This window comes from Neofelis nebulosa, chromosome 14 (genome assembly GCF_028018385.1).
Source record: "Neofelis nebulosa isolate mNeoNeb1 chromosome 14, mNeoNeb1.pri, whole genome shotgun sequence".
In the NCBI taxonomy this organism is placed as follows: Eukaryota; Metazoa; Chordata; class Mammalia; order Carnivora; family Felidae; genus Neofelis; species Neofelis nebulosa.
The window spans coordinates 64,470,438-64,498,060 of record NC_080795.1 but is presented as its reverse complement, the minus strand read 5'-3'; the positions used below and the strand labels follow the sequence as shown (position 1 = coordinate 64,498,060).

Here is a 27,623-nt window from a genome sequence, read left to right as displayed (position 1 = left end):
GATCATGTGACCTGAGCCGAAGTTGGACATTTAACTGACTGGGCCTCATGGATAAATTATTTTGAAAAAAGTTTCAATTGATAAATGCGTAGTACAACTATGCCAGAGGTCTGCATGAGTGAGGTAGATACAAGTACCTGAATGTAAAATCACCATCAATGAATAGCTACAACTGAAGGTGGCTAGGGGTGTGTGGTGTCATTTGGGATCTGGAAGAATCTTGCACTGTGAAGGGCTGCCTCAGATGTTGCAAGATGTCTAGCTTCCCTGGCTCCTATCACGAAATGCTAGGAATATGCCACTGTCACTCCCCTGGACCCCCAAAATGCCTCCATAAATATCTGAACTGCTACTGAGAAGGGCTATTTTGACCCTCCAGCCTCTTGAGAACATTCTATAAGAATACTGATTCTGGGGGCGCCTGGGTGGCTCAGTGGCTTAAGCGTCCAACTTCAGCTCAGGTCATGATTTTGCCATTCATGAGTTCGGGGCCCCGTGTCGGGTTCTGGGTTGACAGCACAGAGCCTGGAGCCTGGTTTGGATTCTGTGTCTCCCTCTCTTTCTGTCCCTTCCCTGCTCACACTCTGTCTCTCTCAATAAATATGTAAATAAATAAATAAATAAATAAATAAATAAATAAATAAACATTAAAAAAAAGAATATCGGTTCTGCTTTACCACTTTATACAGTAGTCCCCTTATCCTGGGTTTTGCTTTCCACGGTTTCAGCTTCGCAAGGTTCACCACGGCCTGGAAGAAGATGATCTTCCTCTGACATAGTGTCAGAGGGTCAGTAGTAGCCTAACGCTCTGTCGCAATGCATGCATCCTTCACCTCACTTCATCCCATCACATAGGCATGCTATTATTTCCCGTCATCACAGGAAGGGCAAGTACAGGACAGTAAGATATTTTGAGAGAGAGAAAGGCCACATTTCACGTAGCTTTTATGGTAGTGATTGATATAATTGTTCTATTTTATTATTAGGTATTGTTGTTAATCTCTTACTGTGCCTAATTTATAAATTAAGCTTTATCATAGGTGTGTATGTATAGGAGAAAAACACAGTCTATATAAGGTTCAGTACAGTCTGTGGTTTCAGGCATCCACAGGGGGTCTTGGAACATATCCTCTGCCGGGCACAGCAGTACCTAACCTTTTGCAAACTCTTTACAGATGTAATAAGAGCTAACATTTATATAATATTTGCATCATGCCAGATGCTGTTCTAAGCACTTCACATGGACTAAATCATTGGGTTCTCCCAGTAACCCAATATGATTAGAATGTCTGCTTTATAGATGAGAAAACTGAGGCACAGATCATTTAAGTCACTTGCCACTGAAACAGTGAACAAATGCTGCTGCTGAGATGTAAACACAGGCCTTATCGCTTTGGATCTTCATAAACAGACTCAGGCGATGAGCAGATTAGGGGTGCTTAACCTCAGTTTATTGATTAGGAGAGTGAAGCTCCTTGGTGGCTCAGTTGGTTAAGTGTCAGACTCTGAATTTTGGCTCTGGTCGTAATCTCAGGTCATGATCTCATAGTTGTGAGATTGAGCCCTGTGTGGGGCTCTGCATGGAGTGTAGAGCCTGCCTAAGACGCTCTCTCTCCCTGTCCCTCTGCCCCTCCCCTGCTTGCGTGCATGGTGTGATCTCTCTGTCTCTCATAGATAGATAGATAGATAGATAGATAGATAGATAGATAGATAGAAAAAAATAAAAAGGAGAGTAAAGCTCCAACAGGTCCCATGATTTGTCCTATTTAGGTCTTCTACTTTCTTGTCTGGTGTATTAGTTTTCTATTGCTGCTCTAACAAATTTCCCAAAACCTTAGTAAATTAAAAGACAAATTTATTATCTTATGGTTTTTTTTGTTTTTTTTTTTTTTTTAAGTCAGAAGTCTGATGCAGATCTCAATGAGCCAAAATCAGGGTATCCACAGTGCTGAATTCCTTTCTGGAGACCCTAGAAGAGAATCTGTCCCCTTGCTTTTTCCAGAAGCTTCTAGAGACTACTCAAATGCTTTAGCTCATGGCTCCCTTACATTTTTTAAGCCTGGTAGCAACTTGAATCTTTCTCAAACTGAAACAGTCCAACCTCCATTCTGCCTTCTTCTTGCATTTTTAAGGATTTGTGATTACCATGGTCACCCTAAGATAATCCAGGACAATTTCCCTATTTTAAATATATTTTAAATTAGAATTTCCCTGATTAGCAACCTTAATTCACCTTGAAACCCTAATTCCTCTTTGCCATGCAAGGTAACATATGGTTGGGATCTGGAGACTAGGATGTGGGCATCTTGGGAGTGGGGGTAGGGGACATTTTTTCTGCCTGTTACATCTGGTTCGGTGAAGTTATAATGGTACAGAGTTCCCAGGTAGCACTTCAAGAATATCCTCAACCATGTAAAGGATCATGTCCTGTCACACTGCAAATGAGTTCCTCACTTATTCATTTATTTACCCATCTAACAGGTAACTTATGGAGTATCTTTCATGTGATACCACTAGGGCATTGCCCTCAAGGAACAATGTTGTGGTGACAGATGCCGATAAGCACCATGCAGGCAGGTACAGGATGGAGTAAAAAGTGCTGTAGCGAGGTCATCATGGGATGCTGTGTGCTGTGGTAGCCTATGGGAAGGGCATCTGGCCCATTCTTGGACAGGCCTATGGAAGGCAAAAGTCTCAAGGCAGCGCAACAAAGAGCGTGGCTATCAGCTGTCACTCGGTGTCAGTAAGTGGGAGGAATGTGACCTTCAGACCTTGTTAAGGGGAAGGAAGGGAAAAAGACCAGAGAATTGAGCAGGAATCAAGGCTTCTAGGCCTTATGATAGAGTTGGATTTCATTCTCAGGGTGAAGTGTTGTAAGTAGGAAAATGTCATGCTGGGTTTCACATTTCAAGAAGATAATTCTCCTGAGCCATGCGTCTATTGTAAGGTGGGCAGGGCTCTAGTGACGTGACCCAGCTTCATGTGCTCACCTGGCAGCACCAGTGTTCAGACACTTCACCCTGAGTTATGCTTAGGGGCACCTTCCCCAGCAAGGCTTAGGTTGATAAGGTGACTTCACTCACATCATGATGTTATCACTAGGTCAACCCTGTGTGGATCATTGGACTACTGGGCTAAGGATCCTTTTCTGTATAGGAGGAAATGGAGGTGCTAGAGATGAGGTGACTGGCCTGCGGTTACCTTGTAGATGAGGGAGCTGGACATCAGATTATCTAATACCCATCCAGTTCTTCCTACTGCATACTACACAAAGTCAAGACATTGTACAGTGGACACAATGGAAGTCTTAAAGGTATAAGGCATGGCCTCTGATTTCAGGGAGTTGACAGTTATTAAGGAAGTAGGGCATTTGAGGATGATTGTAAAGTTTTTGAGATTAGTCGTACAAATTGTGTGATCTATAGCATCTATAGCATGGTACCTGGCACACCTTAGGCTGATTTTAAAATGTCTTAGGAAGCAAAAAATAGGACAGACAGAAGGGAGGAAGAAGGGAAGGAGAGAGTGAGTGGGGGAATCAGGGAGGGAGAAGGGAAGGACAGACAGCAAGGTAGGAAGGGAGGGGGGAGGGAAAGTAATTTGGGGACTTAGTGACTTTCTCTGATGACTCCCCTCCTCCAGCACTCATGCTACTAGACGTGGTGATGATACACATTTGGCATCTGACAATGAAGACTATGGCTTGGTCTGTAGAGCAGAATTATGGAAGTCACTTTATAGAGTTGGGAGGCACGTACTTAACATAGACCGGTCTTGAAAGACAAAAGAGGAGCCAGACATGATTTTAAAAGTTATTGGGAAATGTAATTATCCTTCTAATGTTATAACCGCCTTTCCTTTGCCCCCCTGTAGCTCAGGGACCTACAAGTCTGAATATGTTAAGAACACTTTCTACCTGGAGAGATGAAAACTGTCTGCTTAGATATTTTAATTGTTTCTTTTTTAAAGCTTACGCGTGAGAATTCAGACTGTATTCTTTATCAGGAAGCCGGTCAGAATGGTCTTTCAATTCTGTATTCCTGTATTCCTGCCTTGGTGAGGAATGCTCTTCATGTCCCTTGATGCTTGTAGCACTCACCCCATGGAGTGCCAATCAGAAATAACTCACCGCACAGGGCTCCGCATTTGTGAAAGGCATCTAGCCGAAGCTACCATTGGTCTGTTTGGTGAAGGGAAATTCTTCTCTGGCAGCTAGAATTCTCTGGCCTACTGAGACTTCTGTTTCAAATGATGCATTTCAAAGCAGATAATGTTAAAGAAAAGCCAGAATTTCCCCCTGCATTTATACTGAGAGTTTTATATACCAAACCTCATTACCTACTTCAGTGGCTTTGATCTATAATAATAGCTTGCCTTTAGCTCTGGCCCGCAGATCCAGACTTAAGAGAAAGTATGATACACACACCACGAAGTAAATGTCCTAATAGACCCATGCAAATGAGCCCCACTCCCAAAGTAGGGTAGAGAAGATGGAATAGTGGTTATAATGGGAATTAAAATGATGCCCCATACTTTAGCTCAGTGCTTTTGAAACTACTTCTTCCTGTGATTTGAAGCATCATTCTCAGCTTGTTGAGAAGTGTGGGAAGCTCCATCTCAAACTCGACTGGTTGCTCGGTGTGTCTGCAGCTAACCTACCCAGTTCATGTGCTTGCTTTTCAAACTGGCCTTGTTTCTTCTCACTGCAGTTTCTTTCCCAGAGGAGTAGAATGCAGTGGTTTAGAGGGAGGGCCTTGGAGTTACCCAGCGTGGGCTCACATTCTTGTTCTATCTCTTTCTCACTGTGTGAGCTTGAGCAAGTTACTTAACAACAAGCCTCAATTTCTTAATCCGTAGGTTTATTGTGAGGGCTAGAGTAATTATGTATGTAAAGTGGTTAGCTCATTGCCTGGAACATAGTAAGCACTAAATATTTTCTAACTGTATAACATGTCACATTGCATGCTTAGCTAAGTACTATTTGCACACAGAGGTCTTAAGCATACAAGTGAAATGATGGGTTCAATCATGTTACATAAAGTCTTTGTGGGGGGGACACAAAGGACAGTTTGGGATTTGCCATGGTAGGGAACTGAAGGATGCAACTGATGGCCTAGGAGAGTTGGTTTGCCTTGTAGGGGTGAATTATGATCCCACAAGGGTGTATTTCATTGATGATTTTTAGTAGCATCAGATGTTTTTTTTTTTTTTTTAATTTTTTTTTTAACGTTTTTATTTATTTTTGAGACAGAGAGAGACAGAGCATGAACAGGGGAGGGGCAGAGAGAGAGGGAGACACAGAATCGGAAGCAGGCTCCAGGCTCTGAGCCATCAGCCCAGAGCCCGATGCGGGGCTCGAACTCACGGACTGCGAGATTGTGACCTGAGCTGAAGTCGGATGCTTAACCGACTGAGCCACCCAGGCGCCCCGCATCAGATGTTTTCCATCAAACAGATCACAGTGTAGGCTGCTGTGGTTTTTGGTGGGCAAATGTGAACTTTGTCTTAAAATGCTGATATGCAGGAACATGCAAAAAAGTGTTTTGTAAAGGGAAAGTGGGCAAGTAAGGATTTAACTTACACAGCAAAATTCAAAATTCTTTGAAAATTTGTCTAGTGCTTATAGGGGTGTGGAGCTCTTACTGGCCAAAAGAAACCCAAAAGTTTCTTTTGTTAAAATGTGGGCGGTGCCTGGGTGGCTTAGTCGGTTGAGAGTCCAACTCTTGATTTCAGCTCAGGTCATGGTTGCAGGGTCGTGGGATCCAGCCCCTCTGTGCTGAGTGTGGAGCGTGCTTAAGATTCTCTCTCTCTCTCTCTCTCTCTCTCTCTCTCTCTCTCTCCCCCCCACTCTTTCCCCTGCTCCCCGCCCCTCTTCCTCACTCACACATGCACTCTTTATCTCTCAAATTAAAAAAAAAAAAAAGAGGTGAAATATTTATATAGGTGTTACTAAGCCAGCATTATACTTTAGTTTTTTATGGTTTTAATTTAATGCTGTATTTCATGGAATCTAAGAGACAATACAGTGGAATTGTATCTGTACCCTCAAAAAAAAATAATGTTTAAGATGGGGTGTCTAATGGGATACCTGCTTAAAGTTTTGATGTAAGGGACTATCTCTTCAATGCAGGGATAAGTGAAAAATAAACCCATCACACAGAAAGGGACAACAAAGAAACTCACACATATCAGATTTAGTCCTGGTAGAAGGCAGAAAAAATATACCTGCTAAGATTTTGAATGGCAAGTCGGTTCTACTAAATATGTAGGTCTGAATGTAGTGTCAGTGTGACTTAAAAAAAACAAAAAACAAAAAACAAAACTTAGGCAGATAATTTAAAGTGGTTTCAGATTGGGAGGGCCCCTGATGAATGATAGGAGTGGTTGTAAATTCTGTCTACAAGAGTTCAGCTTCCATCTGGGCCTCCAGCGATTTTAAGGCACATTCCCCAAATCAGAAATGATAAAATGTGAAAAAAAAATGGGCAGTTTAGATTGATGAGATATGGGGTATTATAGTCACATAACTAGTTATTAAAATAATTTTTCTGGTAATGTTTGTAAGGTGAGGACCTTGTCGGTAGATTGAAGGAAAAATCTGTAGAGGGATGAGATGAAATTCCTTTTCTTCTGAAATAGAACAGTCCAGAGAGAGACAGGTGTGGAGTAATAAATTACATTTACATATATTACAAGTATATTCTATAATAATAATAATAATAATTTATGTTTATAAGCAATATAAATGCTGTAGCAGAACTTGTGGAGTATCTGAAGGTACTAAGGATACCTGGAGTGGAAAAGAATGCTTCACAGAAGAGGTAACTTGTACAGTAAGGCGATCCAAGCAAAGTGAAGTTTAAAGTGTAGGTAATTACTTGGCTGTTTGCGACCCTGCATTTCAAATACTTTCACCTGAAAGCTTTTAATCTGCAATAAAAATCCAAGTTAATGATTTTTCTCTTTTGCTTCCAATACCCACATATTGTCCTCTGTTCTCTACTTCACATTTAGAATTTATCTAAACCAGGGGCACCTGGGTGGCTCAGTCAGTTAAGCATTGGACTCTTGACTTCAGCTCAGGCCATGAACTCATGGTTCATGAGTTCAAGCCCCACATCAGGCTCTGCTCTGGCAGCACAGAGCCTGCTTGGGATTCTGTTGTCCTCACTCTCTGCCCTTCCCCGACTCACTGTCTTTCTCTCTCTCTCAAAATAAATAAAAATAAACTAAAAAAAAAAAGAATTTGTCTAAATCAAAATAATATATGCAAAAAAATAATATATGTTTATAGCATTCCTTTGTGCACCCTACCCCATACCTTCTCTGTTGTCCCCCAGAATATTAGAAAACATATTTTAATTAATAACTTAATGATTTTTATTAAAAATATTTTAATAGAAGTATAGGTATATTATATTTATAATATTAGAATATATTTCTAATCCTAGTATATATAGAAATATATATTCTAATACTCCAAATAATATGCCTATACTGCTACTTCTTAATATATCAGTTTTAGCCACTATTGACAGAATTAGTGATCATGTCAATATTGTTCCATTTTGTAGCCATGTAAAAGTCAATGATCAGGTTGCTTGCAGTTACTCACAGCTTTTCTTTTTTTTCCATTTGCTTCATTTTCTTTTCTTTTTATTTTTTATTTAAAAAATCTTTTCGGGGGGCGCCTGGGTGGCTCAGTCGGTTAAATGTCCGACTTCGGCTCAGGTTGTGATCTCATAGTTCGTGAGTTCGAGCCTCACATCAGGCTCTGTGCTGACAGTTTAGGGCCTGGAGTCTACTTTGGAATCTGTGTCTCCCTCTCTCTCTCTGCCCCTCCCCTGCTCATGCTCTGTCTCTGTCTCAAAAATAAATAAAAACATTAAAAATAAATAAAAAATAAAAATTTTTTTTTTAATGTTTATGTATTATTGAAAGACAGAGAGAGTCAGAGCATGAGCAGGGGAGAGGCAGAGGGAGAGGGAGACACAGAATCCCAAGCAGGCTCCAGGCTCTGAGCTGTCAGCACAGAGCCCGATGCAAGGCTTGAATTCACAAGCCGTGAGATCATGACCTGAGCCAAAGTTGGATGCCTAACTGAGTGAGCCCCCCAGGAGCCTCCCCTTTTTTTTTTAAAGAGAGAGAGAGAGTGCACGGGCAGAGGGAGAAGGAGAGAGAGAATCTTATGTAGGTTCCACGCCCAGCGTGGAGCCAGACATGGGGCTCGATGTCATGAACTGTGAGATCATGACCTGAGCTGAAACCAAGAGTCAGACACTTAACCAACTGACCCACCCAGTCACCCCTTGCTTCATTTTCTTATACCTGTCTGTACATTTTTTTCCCCTGAAGCAGCACTATATTTATCAAATTCCTAGGAAATTTGTTCTTTTTCAAATGCTCATACATGTTGAATCCCGCACACATTCTGTTTATTTTCCCACCCTGCTGCTGTGGACTGGTTCTCTCTTGGTCTGGCGCATGGTCGTCTTCCTCAAGCCATCCTGGGCTTTCTTCTCTGTCACCTTCACTTGTGGTTTACTCCCTAGTTTTGCTGGACAACATTCATCAGTAGCTTCCTGAGAAAGAACGTGTGGGAGGCAAATAGTTGAAAATATCTTTAATCTGTTCTCTCACTGGACTGATACTTTGGGTGTGATAGGCTGAGTGAGCATTTTTCCCTTGGTAGTTTTCAAAGTATCTGTGAGAAGCCTTTCTGCTGTGAGAAGTCTCACTCTTTTTTACACGTGACCTGTTTTTTTCTTTTGGTCTGGAAACTTCTAATTTTTCTTTTTATCACTGATATTCTGAGTTATAAGTAGCGATTGGCCTTGGTGTGGAAGCTTTGTTAATCAATTTTCTAAGACCTTGATAGGTACAGGTAGGCTAAAGCTGTGGTTCCCAAACTATGTGCCAAGGTGTTGTAGGTCGCCCAAGTGAACTCACAAGAGTACCAGGGAATATTCTGAAATTTTGAGGAAAACATAGCAACATCTGTTGGCCACTAGGCGAACCATTAACTGGAGACTTAATATTAGATTGCTACATTCCTTCCATGATGTCAATATCTTTGCAGAACTGGGTTTTCTGCAGTTGCCATGATTTCAAAACACACACACACACACACACACACACACACACACACACACACAAAACAAGTGCCACACAAATCAAAACATAGTGTGGAACAGGAAATGAGGGTGGCAGTATTCAATATGATTTCTAGGTTTGAGAAGTTGTATAGTGCCCAGCAGTTACTAAGTTTTTAGGACATAAAGAGTCCTTTAAGTAGTTTGGATTTAACTGCTTAAAACACTGAATTGGAAGGTATCTCTTTGGGCCTAGGCGTGTCATGAAAAAGTTACTGAGACATTATGCGTGTCATTTAATGAGTAGACTGGGACCTGTATTCTGAAGAATCTTACACTTCAGTTCTGGAACATTTTCTTGTTTGATTTCTTTGATCATTCCTCTCCTCCATTTTCTTTGCTTCCTGTGCATAGAAATTCTTTTGGTTGGATGTTGGACCCTCTGTATTGACACATCAGCAAGCTGATTTGTGTCGTTGTCTTGTTGGTTTTTCTCCAGTTTTCCTTCTCTGTTTACTTTTGTTCTTTTTCATGGAGAATTACTAGATTTTTATCTGCAACGCTTGTATTGATTTTTTTTCATCCATCATATCACTAAGGTCCAAGAATATTTTCTTATTCTCACTGTTCATTTTTTAAATAGCATCCTCTTGTATTGTGGATGCGACGACATCTTTGCTGATCTCTCTGAGCGTATTAATAGTTTTTTGAAGGATTTTTTTTCACTAGTATTGACTCCGATGTCTCCAAGTTCCTTTCTCTGTGCTTCAATTTTCGGTGTGTTATGCATAGCTAATAGTTTCATCTATTTTGAGATTTGTTCCATTTTTGTATTCCCCTAGAGGCAGAACCTGAGCTGAGGATCTCAGGGCAAGAAGTTGATTTGGGATACAAGCCCAAGAAACACTGGTGGTGGAGTAGGAACACGAGATAGTAAAGGGAATGAGCCCATAAAGGCCCCGCTGTGGACCACTCAGTCACTGTGGCACTTAGCATATTTTCACCTGACATGCAAGGAAGCAGATAAAACTTACTCAGCAACTCTCCACCCATCCTTTTGTTAAGGGCTACTGCTGGGGGCGTTACCTCTCTGGTACTTCTGTTTGACATCTCTATGAGGTCACAAGGCTCCTCTGCCAAAAAAATGGCCCTGGGCAGAGAAGTGTGGGTACTCACCGGAAGCAACCTTCTGCGCGTAGACTTGACTACAGAGGAGACATGGTCTAACTTAGGCTCCAGCAGAGCCACATGGCCTAATTTAAAAGCGTTCAGAGGAAATCCTAGTGGAAGATGGACTGCACTCAGTTCTAGACACATTTCCATCACAAGTCTTTTCTGAAGGCTGGTTCAGGCATGATCAAGATTGAGTATACTGTCCTCGGAAAGCTTTGCAAAGCAAAATGTTGGCTACCTATACCTGACTTTTAATTTCTTTAAGTGTATGGTTGGTAGAGAGTCTTGCAGATCCAGTGAGTTGATTGCAGTTTCTGTGAGTAGATGATGCACGAGTTAGATTAATTGAGCCAAAGGGGAGTATTGTGTTTCTCAACCTCAGTCCTATTGACATTTTGAACCAGATAAGACCGGCCATGAGCGACGTAGACAAACTACCTGGGCAATAGCCTCACCTGCCTAGAACTCCCGTTTTCTCATTGATAACATGGGGGTGACAACAGTACTTTCATTATAGGCCTGAGGGGGGAGTTTAAAAAGTTAATACAGAACTCAATGCAGGATCCAGCACAAAGAGTTCAAAGTGTGCTGGCTCTTCGTGTGCTATTTTTGTCTAGTTGTCTTTCCCCACTAGACTGTATGACTCCAGGAGAAGGGATCAGATCTTTTCCATCTTAAAACTTGAGCGAACTGAAGACAATTGACCCGTTGGCAGTTGTCTGTTGGTCATTAGCCATGGCAGGATTTGGGCAAAAGTAAGAAATAAACAGCTTCAGTTGGTGAGATTTATTGACTGTAAAATAATGTACATGGCCTTGGGTCAACAGCTACTCAAGAATGTCTTCATCTTTCTTATATCAATCCCCGGTTGAAAGAGGGGCTAAGTTAACAAAGCCAGGTGATTCTGCCTTTTAAAACTTGGAAAATCGGATTTTGCAATGGATTTGATAGTTTTCAAATATTTTAAAATTTTTAACATTTTTATATGGGTACATTTTATTTTGAGTTTATAATTCATGTCACAGAATCATTATTTCTCATTTTTCCAGAAAATGTACTCTCCACAAATTTGCCTCCATAATAATGAAATGACAGGAGACCGTGTTCCTAGGATGCTATGCGTGTCAATCTGTATCTGTCAGGGAAAAGTAATTAATATAACTTGATAACTGCTCCAAGAACTCAGTTAAGTTGTGTATTCTTTGAAAAGCCCATAAAGCCTGGAAGAATTATCTGAAAGAAGAAACCTTTTAAAGAAGGGATCTCAGAGTCTGATTTGTAACATTCCACTCTCAGTTACTTTATCGTTGCTGGATGTGTTCATATTTATATATGTGTGCGCATATAATATAAAATACACACAAAAATATTCTTTGGGAAAATCGAAAGCTTCCCTGATAGAGTTGTAGAGACAGAACTTGCATAGAAAATACATATGAGAGCTTTGCTAAAGGAATGATATAGGTAGTAAATGCTATACATATAATGAGGGGGGGGTTCTGAAAGTGGGGGACAGCCAGGAATGATTTTGCAGAGCCAGGGTAGGGCCTGAACTGGACCTGGAGTAAGTCTTTCTAGTCTGCCGCTGCCTGCTTCCAGGCTGTGTGAGAACAGCATGCTTGCCATGCAGACCAACTTTTACCTGTCCACTCGCCAGCCCTTCCCACCGGTGTGGAATGGACAGATCCTTGAGGCAGGACCCAGGCCCTGGGAGCTTCCCCCGTCAAACACCCTGCCTGTCAGTTTTCACATACAGACCTGTGTTGTTGGGTTTTGGATTCGCTCTCCAGTCTTTCTAACACCTGTACAGATTCACCCCCATTACATGTTGAACATGTCCCCTCCAAATTCATATGTTGAAGTGCTTACCCCCTAGTACCTTAGAATGTGGCATCTGGAAATAGGGTCATTGCGGATGTGATTGGTTCAGATGAGGTGACACTGGAGTAGGGTGAGCCGCCAGTCCAATATGACTTCTATCCTTATAAAGAGGGGAAATTTGGACACAGACATCACACACAGAGAACACCATATGAACATGAAGGCGGAGATTGGGATGATGCATCTATAAGCCAAGACACTCTAAAGATTGCCAGGAAACCATCTCAAGTTGGAGGAGGCCTGGAGCAGACTCGCCTTCACAGCAGGAACCGATCCTGCCGACACTTTGCCTTCCGACTCCTGGCCTTCAGAACTGGGAGAGAAGGCTTCTATGGTTTAAGCCACCCAGTTTGTGGCACTTTGTTATAGCAGCCCGAGCAAAATATTACACCTCCCATGGAAGGCTTTGGATGCATTTCATAAAAATTTGGCAAGGAGTTTGGGGAGTGAGCAAATAGTAATTGAAATTTAGCACATTTTTTTTTTCTCTTTGTCAAATGTCTAATGAGACCATCTGTCTTTACTGAGTGACTGAGTGTTCAGATGCATTTCTCTAGGTGTATGAGTCAGCCCTGAAAGGGCTAGGTTGTTACAGGTTATTGTGGTGCATACAGCACTGCTAAATTTTGTTCTCATGCATGTTCGCCTCGCCATGGGACTGTTCCTTGGGAGCAGTTTCTCTGATTTTTGTGTGAGTCAAAACTTGATGTCTATGCTCCTGAAATCATTAATCTAGTTTCCAAAATCTTCACATGTTGGGTTACTGGATAAAAGACAGTTATTTGATATAAATAATTTTTCTAAGTATAAATATGTCCTAAATATATCCGGGGATGTACTTAGGCTAAAAAAAATATTTGTCAAATTTAACTGGGCATCCTACATTTTTATGTGCTTGAGCTGGTAACCGTATTTACATGTTTTTCAAAACTGTAGCCTTGTAGCCAGCCAGTGACAAAACCATGAGTCAGTAGAGACAGACTAATCAGAGGGTGGATCATTGAAAATGGTTTTGTAAAGATAAAAGTCAACCAAGAAGCTGCTCCGAAGGTGTAGCTGAGGCCACTGAATGAAGGTGTGATTTCTTCTTTGAAGACTTTGTTCCTCATCCCCAATTTTAGAAGGACCAGAGTTTGGAACAGCAGCTAAGAAATGGGGGCAAGGGACAGGAATAAGATGACAGTAAATCTAGAATCAGCATGGACTGAATTACTAATAAAAACTAATATTACCAACAGGACCCGAAGCAGTTATCATCTGAAAATTAAAGAATTTGCATCTTGATGCTACACCTATAAAACTAATTAACAAGGTTGTTATTGACAAGAGCCCTTTTATATTTTTACTTTTTCTTTCTAGTGCCTCAAAGTACATATTTTTATATACTCCCATATATATAACATATACTATAGTATACTATACATAGATATATACAACATAGACTGTACTGTATGTGGTTTATTGGTTTCTTGTCTGTCTCCTTCATTCACAGCTATATTCCCAATGCTTAGAGGATTACATGGAACTCACTGGACACTCAATAAATACTAGTTGAAAAGGAGTGCCTGTGTGGTGCAGTCGGTTAAGTGTCCGACTCTTGAACCCGGCTCAGGTCATGACCTTACAGTTCATGAATTCAAGCCCTGCATTGGGTTCTGTGCTGATGGCTCAGAGCCTGCTTGGGATTCTGTCTCTCCTTCTCTCTCCCTGTCCCCTGCTTGTGCTCTCTCTCTCTCTCTCTCTCTCAAAATAAATAAATAACCTTAAAAAAAAAAATACTAGTTGAATGGATGAACCAACCAATAGCTTTCTTTAACTTAAGGCTTTACAGATTACCTCCAGTTAATTTGAAAGAAAGTGTTTACCTACCAATTTTCTATGGGAAGGTCTGAGAAATTTCTTCTATTGTGAATAACTTGGGGCCTGAGAGCCATGGTAAGAGAAGTTTAGATGGGGCGAGATCCTCTTTTCAGAAATTTCCACCATTCCATTGGAAATTATTGAATCACATCAGGCTTCAGGACATTGTATGGTGTAAAGGACTTCTTGAAGTCTTTACAGCTTGCTCACTGGTGGTGAAGTTGACCTTCTTCATACTGAATTCACCAGCTGTTTACTCACTCTTCTGGTTTGATTCACGAAGGGAAAAAGAGGCATGTGAAAAGACAGTTGCATTTCCTGGATCTTAACCTATTATCGTAACAACTACACCCAGTTGCAGGGGTTTTTTCTTTCCACACCTTAATTTTTTTTTTTTTTATTATGCTTGACCTATATTAAAAGTAAGTTGAAGCACATATTTATCATTGCGAAATACAGTGTGAGCTAGTCACACTTACAAAAGTTCTTTCATGTGGTGCAAATAACAAATACATGGAGATGAAAAAAAACTCTGTTTTTTTTTTCATTGTTGTTCTTTGGCAACAGCATTAAAATTCAGATTAAATCTTTGATTGTTAATGTGTTCTAGAATCTTGTAAATAGGATTGTTTTTAATCACCTTAGAAAAATCGGTATTTGACTAGTTAAAACAATGTAGGGTTTGAAGTTAAATAGCTGATTTGCACAATAACTTGGACCCTGACTACCCAAATCTTTATAACTCCAATTGTCAGAAGCCTAGGATTGGGGTGGGGAGAGAAAAAGAAGTTTTTGAACCAGAGTTGGTCCCTCAAGTGGAACACTTGATAGATTGTGTGCTGATAGGTTACACTTGGGGACAGCATTGGTTCATGGGCAGCCTATGTCCTCTGTCTCAGATCCCAACCTGCCTTATCTTTTTAGCAGCATGATTAGAAGTGGTTGCTGCAATTGCTATGGAAAAATACACCAGGAGGTTATCATATTTAATGTTTCAGAAAACTTCCTTCTGAAGGCGATAACAGTATTAATCACTATGCCGTTGGGCAAGCACAGGTGTGTTGCATACCGTTAAATCACTCTATCCTTAGGACATAATGTTGTTCTTTGAAAGTATTTGCCTCTCCTTCTACCTTTTTCCTCCAACCCCCTCTTTATGCCAAAGAAAGCACATTTCCCAGACTTATTCTCCACACCCAGCAAGGTATTCTTTAGAAATCTTGAGTGATTTTTTTTTTTAACTCATTCCACCCCAGTGACATCTCTAAGCTCAGGATTCATGTTTCTTACTCAGTTTTGGTCCGCACATATGTAAAACAAAAATTTTTTTTAATGTTTATTTATTTTTGAGAGACAGAGTGCAAGTGGGGGAGGGGCAGAGAGAGAGAGGGAGACACAGAATTTGAAGCAGGCTCCAGGCTCTGAGCTGTCAGCGCAGAGCCTGACATGGGGCTCGACCTCATGAACTGTGAGATCCTGACCTGAGCCAAAGTCCATTGCTTAACCGACTGAGCCACCCAGGCGTCCCTTGGTCTGCACATACTGACTGAGCATCTCCTATGTTCCGCGTGTTAAAGCAGATTCCAGAGATAGAAGCATATTAACAAAGCACCTCCCCTTTGTCAAGGTGCTTACAAGACATTGGGGAAGGAGCTTTGTAGAGAGGCCACGTTCTTCTCTTTTCTTCCATTTGAGTTTGCATTGCACTGAATCAGGGAGAACCATGGTAGGAGAAATTTAACCCTAGTAATAAAAAAGGTGGGTTGGAATTCTATTTCAGTCAGTTTTGGTTAAATTCAAGGTAGGAGTCTTAAAAGGCAAGTGATAAAAAGTAGAGGTCTTCTTTCATGAGCCAGGTCAGAAACATTTTGTCATGCCAGCTTCCTTTTCATTTTAACTGCAGCATAAAACACAAATCTTTGGTCTGCCATCTGAACCTGCTACAAGTTTAGCCTCAACCTACTTTCTACATTTCCAGGTAAACACTATGCTGTGGCTAAATTATCCTACTTCTTGCCTCCTGGAAACACTGTACAATATAGGACCCGCCTCAGTGCTTGGCTGGCAGCAGGCGATTAGTAAGGATTTGGAGGATGAATGAATGAAGATGAATGTATATATTTCGTCTTCCATGCTGTTCTTTAACATCATTTTTCACAGTATTTTGTGCCAAGAGCATTCCAATTGCAAATTCCTGACAGAGAGGGAATCTGATTGGTGTGACCTGGGTCAGGTGTCCCTCCTTTGTCCAGATAGCTGTGTCCAGGAAATCAGACCACATGGCCAGGTACTCACTCAGTGGGGATTCTAAGCACATTCTCTGGGAAGGGTGTCATGAGTATGACTTACCACACCTCTAAATAGCTTAAGGAGCAGAGTTCATTGAGAGATTGTAGAGGTTCAAATACCTGGAAGGGGCTGTAGGAAACAAGGAGTTTGCTAACTTTTCTTCCTTCCCTGTGAAGGTGGACACAGGTCGAAGGAGTGGCCAGAACAGGAAGGAGTTAACAAAGGAAGTGGTATTTTCAGGGCAAAGCCAGGCTTCCGTCAGGGTAAGTAGAAGGAGGAGGAGGAAGTGTTCGAAAAAAAGATTAAAGATGAGGAGAAAGAATTTTTTTCATGACAAAGCATAAATGATCTCGTTTTATTCTTTAATTCCAAGTATTGACATATTTTTTCTTATTATCTCATTATGATTGTATGGGCATTTACTGAATACACAATCAAATGTGTAATATTGCTTTTATTTTAAACAATGCATTCCAGTTCTAAACAGTAATGCCTTTATACATTTGAGGAAAGGAACCCACTTTTAGGTTAGAATTTGCCAATAATTTTTGAATGATTCTGTGAAAAGTGAGCAAATGAATGGAGTTAGTGAAAACCAACTAAGCTTGAGAAATAGGTGCATTTGGAAAATGATCAGTTTTATAGCATTTGCTCTCATGAGAAATATTTGCTAGTCTCAAGTTTGCTGCCAGCACTTGTTTTCAAAGTTAGCCCAGATCAGTTATATATACAATTGCTTATTTTAGGAGAACAATTGATAAGACAGATCAAATACGAGGAAAATTTTTCCCTTTTAAGTTTCCTGTGATGTGTCCTTGCTGTGAAGACCCTCAGTAGATTTGACTAGAAATCAAAAGGAACTTGTTATCCTTATTTTTCTTTCTCAGTGAAAAGCAAACGGTAAATATCATGGTTGAATGAAAAAATAAATTGGATTTTAAAATTTTATGTGTGTTTCCCCAGTTTAAGCTTCCCCAGCTTTATTCAGCTGGATGGTTATAATTGACAAGGCCCCTTAAAATGTGACATATCCATCTGAGGGTTAAACCTTTTAATGTAGTTATTAGGTGAACTCTTTTACCTTACTGGATGATGACTTTGTTGTATAACATTTGTTATGTTTATGATAATAACATTGTGTGTATGTGTGTAAATGTATACATAATTATTTATAATTTATTATCACTTTGATCCTAAAACATCCTAGAGTATATATTCATTTAGAGGAGATAATATTATGGTGAACATTCTCCATTTTATTTAGTGGAGGATTCAAAAATAGGTCATGTAAAATGAATTTCTTACCAGTAAATCTTGTTTTCCAATTGATTTTAAGTTTTAATGGGATATATTCCCTGAAAAAAAAAATTTAGTAAACTTTATAAATGTTTGGGGAAAGGCTTCAGTGATTTGATCATCTCTATAAATGTTTGGGGAAAGGCTTCAGTGACTTGATCATCTCCTAGTGTTATGGGTTAAGTTATGCCCACCCATTCGTATGTTTAAGTCCTAACCCCATGGTACCTTAGAAGATGCCCTTATTTGCAAACTGAGCTGTTGCAGATGTAATCAGTTAAGATGAGGTCATAGTGAACTAGGGTGAGCCCATAATCCAATATCACTTATAAAATTCTTCTAGAAAGGGAAATTTGGACATGCAGCCATGCACAGACCACACTAAGGGACTCAGAGCAAAGTTGGTTATCTACCAGTCATCGAGAGAGTCCAAGAACACAGCCCTCAATGGAAACCAACCCTGTAGAATCCATGATTTTGGACTTCTGGTCTCCAGAACTGGGGGATACATTTCTGTTGCTAAAGCCACCCAGTTTGTGATATTTTGTTACAGGAGCTCCAGCAGATTGTACACTTGGCCAGGTAGAGGTGATCTTACCGGGTGCCCCCAACCCCCCCTCCCCCCCCTCCCCCTACTGCCATGGGTCCTCCTTCCCTAGAAGCTGACTTTTTGGAAACCAATTCCATATCCCAGCCTCTGGCGCTTTCTTTCTTCTTTGTAACATTTATAATGTTTAACAAGGCTGAGCTGTGATAGAATAATTGTCCAGGAGGGCCCATAGCATAGTCTGAAAATTCCTGAATAAGAATAAAGCCATTCCCTATTTTGTGAAATTCATAAAAAGAGGCAGGTTGGGAGTCCGTGGATCAAAAAGACCTAGGAGAGCGGCTGCATTCTTGCTTTGGCCGTACATTTTCTGGCCTTAGGTAACACGCTTAACTTGTCTGGATCTGAGTCTTTTTATCTGTATAATAGAAGATAATCTCTTTTTGCTTTGTGCATGTAAATCCAAAACTCTATATTACACAAGATGAAGTAAGCATACATGTAATAATAACATTTAAATGCTTTTTCTCACTTTCCTGTTATCCAAATAAAGATGCTATTCGTTAAAGAAAAAAAAAGTGCAAAGTACAGAATGTCTTATAACGAAAAACACAGTCTCCCCAGCCACCCCCACTCTCCCCGGCTCCCGGCCCACTTCCCAGGGGAAACCACTTTCAACAGTTTCCATATTTAGCTCTTTCAGTGGTTACCATCCTGACTGTAATAATATGCTTATGCTACATTTCCTTGATGATCAACTCTAGACATTATCTCTTCACTCCCCACCACTTACTAGTTTTAAAGTGAAGAATCACTGATTCAGCAGACATTCCTGATAGCCTGTAGGTCAACAGGCCTCTTTAGGGCTCTCACTCTCTGTGGATCTAATTTGAGAAAAGAACGTTAGCTTCACAGTCAGAGGGAAACTGGGGATGTGATGATTTCCACGGGGCATAACACAAAGACAGCAAGAGTTTGATTTAATTACTCAAGCTCAAATTGGGCCTGTGTTGTTATGTCTTTGCTCTTTTTATATTTTTCTGTCTGCATATATTTATTTTAAATGAAATAAAATAGAACACAAACTGAACTTAGAATATCCTATGTCACGTTTATAAAAAGAAAAACGTCTATCCTAATAGCTTATAATCCAGTACCTTGAAAAAACTAAGAGATGTTTAACAGATAAGATGCTTTTTCTTCAGTCTTAAGTACTAACCGAACTGCTGTTGAGAGTACCAGTAGATGGTCATTTGTGGCACCAGCTTGATTTGGTTTTTCAGTTCACCCCTTCCAGAAAATTGCGGTTGGTTATCCAAAGAGTAAGACAGGGAGCTGACAAAACCATTACTGTTTCTTGGAAACACAGCATCTCTGCCGTTCAGATCTTTCTGGAAATGCTGTTAAGTAAATGACTTTGACTTATAATTTACAAACCTCTTTGTTATCCATGATGACAGTAAGATACACCACACAAGGGTTTTCATGTTCACCGCTTGGGGTTCCTTTGAGCCCGTTTCAAATAATCTGACACACGTCTGCTGCCTCCTCTCTGGCCCTTGATCAGATTGGATGTCTTCCCAGCACTGATGTTAATGGAGTCTCGGACTTAACTATTACACTTACTATGGCCACAGATCAATGTCTGCAAATGGGACAAATCAATTTGGTGATGGGGTGAAAGAAACGTAGAAGGGGTTGTGTTTCAATGCTTTTTGCTATTTACCAGCCCTCTTCCTCCCTCTTGCCTTGTTGACTTCATAATAGCAGTGTTTCCTCATTCTCCTGGTCTGCCACTTACCTTTTTTCACCAGGTCATTGTCTGCCATGTGCCTCAACTAGGCTTTGGGAAGGATCTGTCTGTATCTGCTTCTTTTCTACTTCCATGGTTTCACCTGTCACTTATCTGCACACAACTCTGAAATCCCTTTCTCGAGCTGATGCCTCTATCCTGAACTTCAGGAAGGCCCACTGGATACGCTTACGTGAATGAAGTTTCTCAAATATGGTATGCCCGCACACGGTCCTCTTTCACTTTCCTGCTCAAACGTACCTCCTCCAATGCCCCTTAACTGGGCAGACTCCCAGACTCCCACTTTTCCCCACTGACCCAAACCAAGAAACTGAGGCTCAGGTGCTCTGTTCCTGCCTGTCTGTCAGAGTTCTGTTCATTGTCCCCATGCAGGTAGCAAATCTTACGCTTCTGTCTGTGCCCACTGCTCTTGTCCTCATCGGGACTTTGCATCCTGTTTCTCGACTGTAGCAATGTCTTCATAGTTGCCTTGTCACTCATCAGCCTCTCTAATCCTCCATTTTCAAATTTTATTTTTGGCCACAACTCTTTCACTTATTAGAAGTTGTGATCATGTCATTTTCCTGTTCAGAAATCCTTGGCTGCGTCCCTAGTGACATCACGATATAAGTGAAACTTTATAGCCTGACATCTACCACTTTTTCATCTGTCCCCACTGGGCTTCATTCAATATAATGTATCCAGGGCCCCTTGTGGAGCCCGGCGCATAGTAGAGGCCTGAAGAATACATGAATAATGAATAAAGGGAAGATTGAGTGAATAAATGAAAGAATGACTCAACAGATATTGAGCCTGCCAAACATACCTGTCTCCTGCTGCCAGGAAAATTAGTTCCCTCCTTCTAAAAGGAGTGAAATTCTATCCAGTATGTCATTTTGTGAAGTTTTTCATGGCGATCTCGTCTCAATTTCCTCCCAGTTTGTGATTTGGGGGCATTTTATTCATGCCACAGTCATAGCAGTTCATATATGTCATGGCTATGTGTGTGCTGAGTGTTCACAGAGACTGGGACCCTTTTATGGCAACAAAGACTCAGCCCCTAACACAAAGCCTGACACACATAGGAAATCAGTCCACGTTTGAATTCCCACTACCACCAGTTTCTTTTTGGAGTCTCATTATATTTTCCTCCTGACGTTCCACAGTGTTTTCCCCACCTCTGTTCTCTCATCCTGAAATCGCCTCTTCATAGCCCTACTAGATTGGTTCTTTTGTGCTGAGAATTAAAAAGTTTGCAGAAACGCTAGAATGCTGACAAAATGAAGCATCAGGACTCCTGACTTGGAGGTTCTTGTCTTCTTAAAAGCACTTGGCATTTTCCCTTTTCAGGTGTCTCTGACCATTCCAGAGTTTTAGGGATGCTAGGTAGCAACATAAACGGCACATCATTTTGCAGAGTGCAGAAGATCTTTGAAGAAGTTTTAGCTGCTTAACCCCTTCACAGGATTTGTGCTTTGAGAGTTCATAGAGTTAGTTAGGAGGCAATGTTCCAGGAAGGAGACATAGTTAAGCCCAAAATGAACTTACTGACTCTTGTGTTTTCCCTGCTTACGGGAGTCTTGGAAACCACCTGAGTTGTATCCAATACAGCCCTTGCCGTCTGACTAGATTGTGTGCATGTGCACGTGAAGTCTGGTTGTGGCCGAAGCAAATGACCATGCGTTGTTAACAGAGCTGTAGTTTGCAAAACAGCCAAATAAGTTTTAGACTTGAGAAAGGACGGAGTTCAGGGAAACATCCGTCTAACCAAAGTGTTTCTGCTGCTGCTGCAAATGCCACTGTTAATTGGAATTGCTTATTACTTCGGTTACTTTCAATAGTGCTTTGGGGAGTACCGTTGCCTTCATATTGTGTAAATCTGTCCCTGCCACCAGTGACTGGACAACCTAGGGCGTTTTTACAGGCAGCCTATTACCTGAGAGTAGGCATCCAGTTTCCTGTATTAGGAGACATTTCTCCTGGGATTTTACCTTCTGTTCACAGCCTGAACCATTTTGGTAGGAAGAATGTGGTCCTAGTAATGTCTGTCGGTCACCTGTGGCTTGCAAAGTACTTAATGCTTATTAACTCATTAATCCTCTCCATGAACTCTGTGAGGAAGGTAGATGTCAAGTTGTGTTTTCGTCCTTCCAAGGGCTATGAATTGGAAGCACAGATTTGCACAGGCTGTTTGGGAACACACATGGGAAATCCTGAGACCTGACCCTACCATTTTGAGGTGTCTGAAACCAACATTTGGCAGCTGATTCTCTCTCTCTCTCTCTCTCTCTCTCTCTCTCTCTCTCTCTCTCTTTTTCTTCTTCTAACTCCAGGATGGCTCTCTACTCTTTAGCCACCAATCAGAAATCCTCACTGGGTAAATCTAGCAGGAGACCTTGGCTGAAAAATAAAACTTTGAGAACAATAGCAATTGTTCATTTGGGCGGGGAATAGATACTTGTGACATCAAGACCTTGCTACATGATTTTGGGATTTATCCAAATCCAACACTCTGGTCAATCTTTGAGTGTCCTATTTATCGATGGGGTAAGGGTTTGCTTAACCAACTGTTTTCTCCTAATCCCTTCAAAAACGTTTATGCATAAAACCTTGACAAGTGCTCTTTCAAGGGACCTAGTCTCTGGCTTCTGGAGAGTTCTGTCCTTCTTCATTGTCCATCTGAATGTTAGAAATATATCCGAGCTGAAGATTGGTATTGGAAACTTAGAGCTAAAACTGGGATATTGTTCTTACTTGTAGGTAAGAGTCTTATTTCCATCCCTTAGATCTATAGATGAAAGGTGATTTCTGGGGATCTACCCAGTTCTAGGGCTTGACTATAATCAAAATGCTTCTCAGAAACCATATTGTCATCCCATTATTGCCCTAATGAAGTATGCAGAGCGCAAGGACATGCACACTGTTTACTCATCCATGTGTGCATTTTTCATCTAGCAAGTACTTCTTCATTATCCACCATGTGACAGCGATGTGCTCAGCTCCTGGTGGTACCGAAATGACCAGATTTATGAGAGAAGAGCAGGTGGGCCATTTAGCCGCAGGCCGCAGATTCATAAAAGGTCTCAAATTGAGACTCTTGACATTGTTCCCAGATGAAGTTTTGTTTGCGTGGTAAATAAGAGTAACTTGTGAAATAGAAGCATTTGAGAATATACGAGAGTTTCGTTAATCCTGTTTTGGCATTTCTTAATTTCATAGCATATGGGGAGTTTAAAAAGTGCAAAGGCCTGGACCCCTTACCGCCTCTGAGAGTTCTTCGAAATGGCTCAGACATCCTCCCTGTGTCTCATTACCCCTATAGGAGATCAGGTAGCCTTTCCCCCACCCCCAAGAAAGAAAGAAGGTAGTATGCCAGGTTAAAAGACCATCTCCAGAGAGCAGCCATGAAATATAAATGTGAGACGGGGAGGGGACTGGAGACAGCCTCTGGTTAATAGCCTGAAGAGGTGCAGGGTGGCCTAATACCCCACGGGCAGTTTATGGCGAAGTGAGACTAGAATGAGGGTTTCCTGATCCGACGTGCTCTGCTCTTTCCTCCGTAGATGGGGACCTCAACAAAAGATACTGTGTCTGTGTAGCTGGGTACGCCTCTACGTCACTCCTTGGGACATAGGCTGGCTTCACTTACTTTATTCTCTTTCCTTCCGTCCTTCCTTCCTTCTCTCTCTCAGTCTCCTCTCTGTCTCTGTCCCCTTTAATTGAGTACATTCTGGTTCTTACTTCTTGCCAGTGTGTCCTTTTCTACATTACCCTATTGTTCCTACCAACAATAGAGGTTAGGCGACATCAAAAGCAGAAAGTTTGGTTTTAATCTGAATGATATTTATGTTGTGTGCTTTGATCTTGACTCTCCTGCCTCAGGCCAGAGTAGGACTTCACCACAACAGTGAATTCGAGGCTGCCTGTTCTCTCTGGAGCTGGGATCACCAGGATGCGGTTAGCTTGTTGCAGAATGAATATCATTTGGACCAAAAGCCTGCAACCGGTTTTTCTCAGTAAATCCCAACTGTATGAAGAAGAGGCGGAGGAGAAAAACCCCGCACAAACAACCCCATCCTCCCTGCAAAACATACAGGAGACAAACCAGGCGAGAGTGACTATTTACCTGCCTTGTCTCTTCTTGCTGTCTCCTTTTCTTTGGGTTTTAGACAAATGCAATATGACAAAAGTTCAACTCCATGACTTTCATCAAGTCTTCCCTGAAGTTTCATAATTGTCTTTGAGCTGCCTCACGGGTAGCACCCCTCAATGTGTCGAAGGGTTTTCAAACTCAACATGCCGGGACTGAACGTACCACTTTCCCCTAGAAATCTGCTCTTCCTCCTTAGTTTTTTGTAATCTGCCACCGGGCTCCCAAGCTAGAAGCTTTGGATTCATGCTACTCTCTTTCTCTCACTCACCGTGTTCTGTCAATTTAACTACCTGAATGTCTGCAAATCCAATTACTGCATCCTCTCCACATACCACACGGCTGCCAGGGACATGTGTCTAAAATGCAAATCTGATTGTGCCTTTCTCCTTCTTCAAAAGTTCTGAGGATTCCCCAAACTCAGAATCCCATCCGTACCCTCACACACGGGATCACCAAGTGGTCCCGCACAGCCCGGCTCAGCTGGCTAAGCCGTCGTGTCCTAACTCGCTCTGCGGCCACACTGAACGTCCGCCTATGTTCTCATGGGGCGTGCTCATAAGTGCCTCTGGGTCTTTGCTCCTGTCAGTCACATCACCTGGAATATTCTTTTATGGCCGGTCACATCCTGTTCTTCCAGATTCAACTCAACTCTCTTCACTTTTATCAAGTTTTCCAAGACCTCCCAATCAGTTGGTGACTTTATCGTTTTACCCTGAGTGTGGTTTACTAGAAAGAACATGAGCTTTGGAGTTAGACCAAACAGATGTTGAGAACCTGTGCCACCCTGAATCTCAGTTGTCTCATCCATGACCATGGACACAGTGCCAGTGTCATAGAGCCATTGATAGGAGTAAGCAGAATATTGTTTCCTCCCCACAGCAAACTGTACAAAGATATAGCATAGTAGTTAAAAACATATGGCCTTGGGGCGCCTGGGTGGCTCGGTCGGTTAGGCGTCCGACTTTGGCTCAGGTCATGATCTCATGGTCCGTGAGTTCGAGCCCCGCGTCGGGCTCTGTGCTGACAGCTCAGAGCCTGGAGCCTGTTTCAGATTCTGTGTCTCCCTCTCTCTCCGCCCCTCCCCTGTTCATGCTCTGTCTCTGTCTCAAAAATAAATAAACGTTAAAAAAAAAATTTTTTTTTAAAACATATGGCCTTGAATCCAGGACATGTGGCTTTAAAGCCCATCCCCACCACTTACTTATATCCGTGGCCTTGAAGGGATTGCTTAGGCAAATGACTCTCCTTTCAGTGCCTTCAGCTGCATGGTCCTAGTTCCAACTTTGTAGGGTTATCGGGAATATTACATGAGATAAATGTAAAGTTACCATGTTTGGCACGTAGTAATCACATAGGGGATGTTGGACGTAATATTTTTTTTCCTGCACTTGCCATACCGGATCATAATTATTTCTTTACGTGGTTCTTTTCCCATCAACTGGAGGATTCCTGAAGGGACCAGACTGTGTGACTGTATCTTACTTTTACTTTTGTTATCCTCAGCTACTCCCAGGAAACATGGAATAAGCATTCAGAAGCTGTTTCTTCAAATGGGTAGAGCCAGGAGCATTTCATCTGAAGTTTTAGTTCTGTAATGTGGTTAACAACACATTCTGGGCTTCTTCCGGGCCACAGGTGCATTCTCATATCCATGCCAGTCGTGCTTTGAGACTCATTCAAAATGGGGTCCTCTAAGAAGCTTTCCCCTGTGTTAGCCCAGGTCCATTCAGCTCTCTCCTTTAGACCTCAGTTCCTTTTGCTTTATTAGTTTTTTTCTAAGTTTATTTATTTTGAGAGAGAGAAAGAGAAAGAACAAGTGGGGGAGGGGCAAAGAGGGAGAATCCCAAGCAGGTCTTGCACTGTCAGCTCAGAGCCTGATGCAGGGCTCAATCCCACAAACCATGAGATCATGACCTGAGCCGAAATTAAGAGTTGAATGTTTGACTGAGTCACCCAGGCACCGCTGCTTCATTGGTTTTTAAAGAAAGTATTATTATTTTGCTTGTGTGTCTTCTGTAGGACTGTGGACTTGTAAGTGGCAAGGACTGTCTCCTTCCTTGGGGTGTGAGTGATGTGGTGTCACCAACCGTGGCACACTTGTGGGTACTTTTAACGAAAAGTATTACTTCTCAGGTTGCCTCTATGGCAGCATCTTTTTTTCCCATCCCCTTCTTTTCCTCTCATCCCATTCCCTCCAGGGACCCCTCCAGCCTTGAATGAATGTTGTTCCCTGAGTACACTAGAGAACTTCCATTCCTGCTCTGGACCCCAGAGTCCATCAATTTAAGTTCTTTTCTCCCCTCTGTCTTCTCTGTGGCAGGTACACACTAATTCTGTTGTTCCCCACCCTCCTCACTTCAGTTTGATTGACTCCAATGGTATTGGATAGAGGGAGACATTTTTCTGCCTCCTTTGTTATAATATATATTTAAAGAAAATGTGTGTCCCTAACCTCATATCTGAGACAGGCCAGAGGGTTCTTGACAGAACAGGTACAGGACAGAGATAAAACATGTATTGTCACAGTGTTACCCAACAGAATTCCTGAGAGCAGCGTATCTTAGAAGGTCTCTGCTAGGAGGGCAAAATTCTGTTACAATAAAGATGCTTAGAGAACTTGATTAAAGCTCTATGTTTGAGGTTAAGTGTCAGAGAAAAGAAAGCATGGTTTCATTTTGTTTTAAGCATGTTTTTCCGTTGTTTGCAAGTAAGACCCTTGAACCGAACATGGGTCTTGACTGGGAAGAAGACAGAAACCAATAAAAGCCTTCTCTAGCCCAAACTGATTGACCAGTAGAAAATAATGAGATAATTTATATAATCTTAATTGTATTCAGTTCATAGCAAAGAAATTTAAACATTTATGATCTAATGGAATAGAAATTACTTCTACATTTTCCCCTAAATCCTTTTTTAAAAATTTTTTTAAAGATTTATTTATTTTTGAGAGATAGAAGAGACAGTGTGCGAGCAGGGGAGGGGCAGAGAGAGAGAGGGAGACACAGAATCCGAAGCAGCCCCAGGCTCTGAGCCGTCAGCACAGAGCCCGACGCGGGGCTTGAACCCACGGACTGTGAGATCATGACCTGAGCCGAAGCTTAACTGACTGAGCCACCCAGGTGCCCCTAAAATTTTTTTTAATGTTTATTTATTTTTGAGAGCGACAGACACAGAATGTGAATGGGTTGGGGCAGACAGAGAGGGAGGCACAGAATCCGAAGCAGGTTCCAGGCTCCGAGCTGTCAGCACAGAGCCTGACGTGGGGCTTGAACTCACGAGCTGTGAGATCATGACCTGAGCCGAAGTTGGATGCTCAACTGGACTGAGCCACAGAGGCGCCCCCAATCCTTTTCTTTATATTTGTATCAAAACACATTTTTTCAGGTGCTTTTTCCTGAAGAACAATTGTTTCTCTACTCTTCAGGTAACAGAAATAATAGAGACTAAAAGAGAATACCACCCAGGGTTTCCATAAATTTCAATTCCATAATCTCATTCTCTAGGTTCTGAGATTCTAATTTTTCACTGGGTCTCTGGACC

General features: G+C 41.6%; 1 protein-coding gene and 1 long non-coding RNA gene across 4 annotated transcripts in view; one reads left to right on the top strand and one right to left on the bottom strand.

Annotated features, from left to right (window-relative positions):
* Positions 1-27,623, top strand: part of SNTB1 (syntrophin beta 1) — a 242,729-nt gene that overhangs the window by 6,343 nt on the left and 208,763 nt on the right. The window lies entirely within an intron of this gene.
* On the bottom strand, positions 13,137-14,272 carry LOC131494495 (uncharacterized). Its single transcript, XR_009253435.1, has 2 exons — positions 14,016-14,272; positions 13,137-13,291 (listed from the first exon to the last, which is right to left on the bottom strand). It is a non-coding gene; the product is annotated as an uncharacterized LOC131494495 (long non-coding RNA).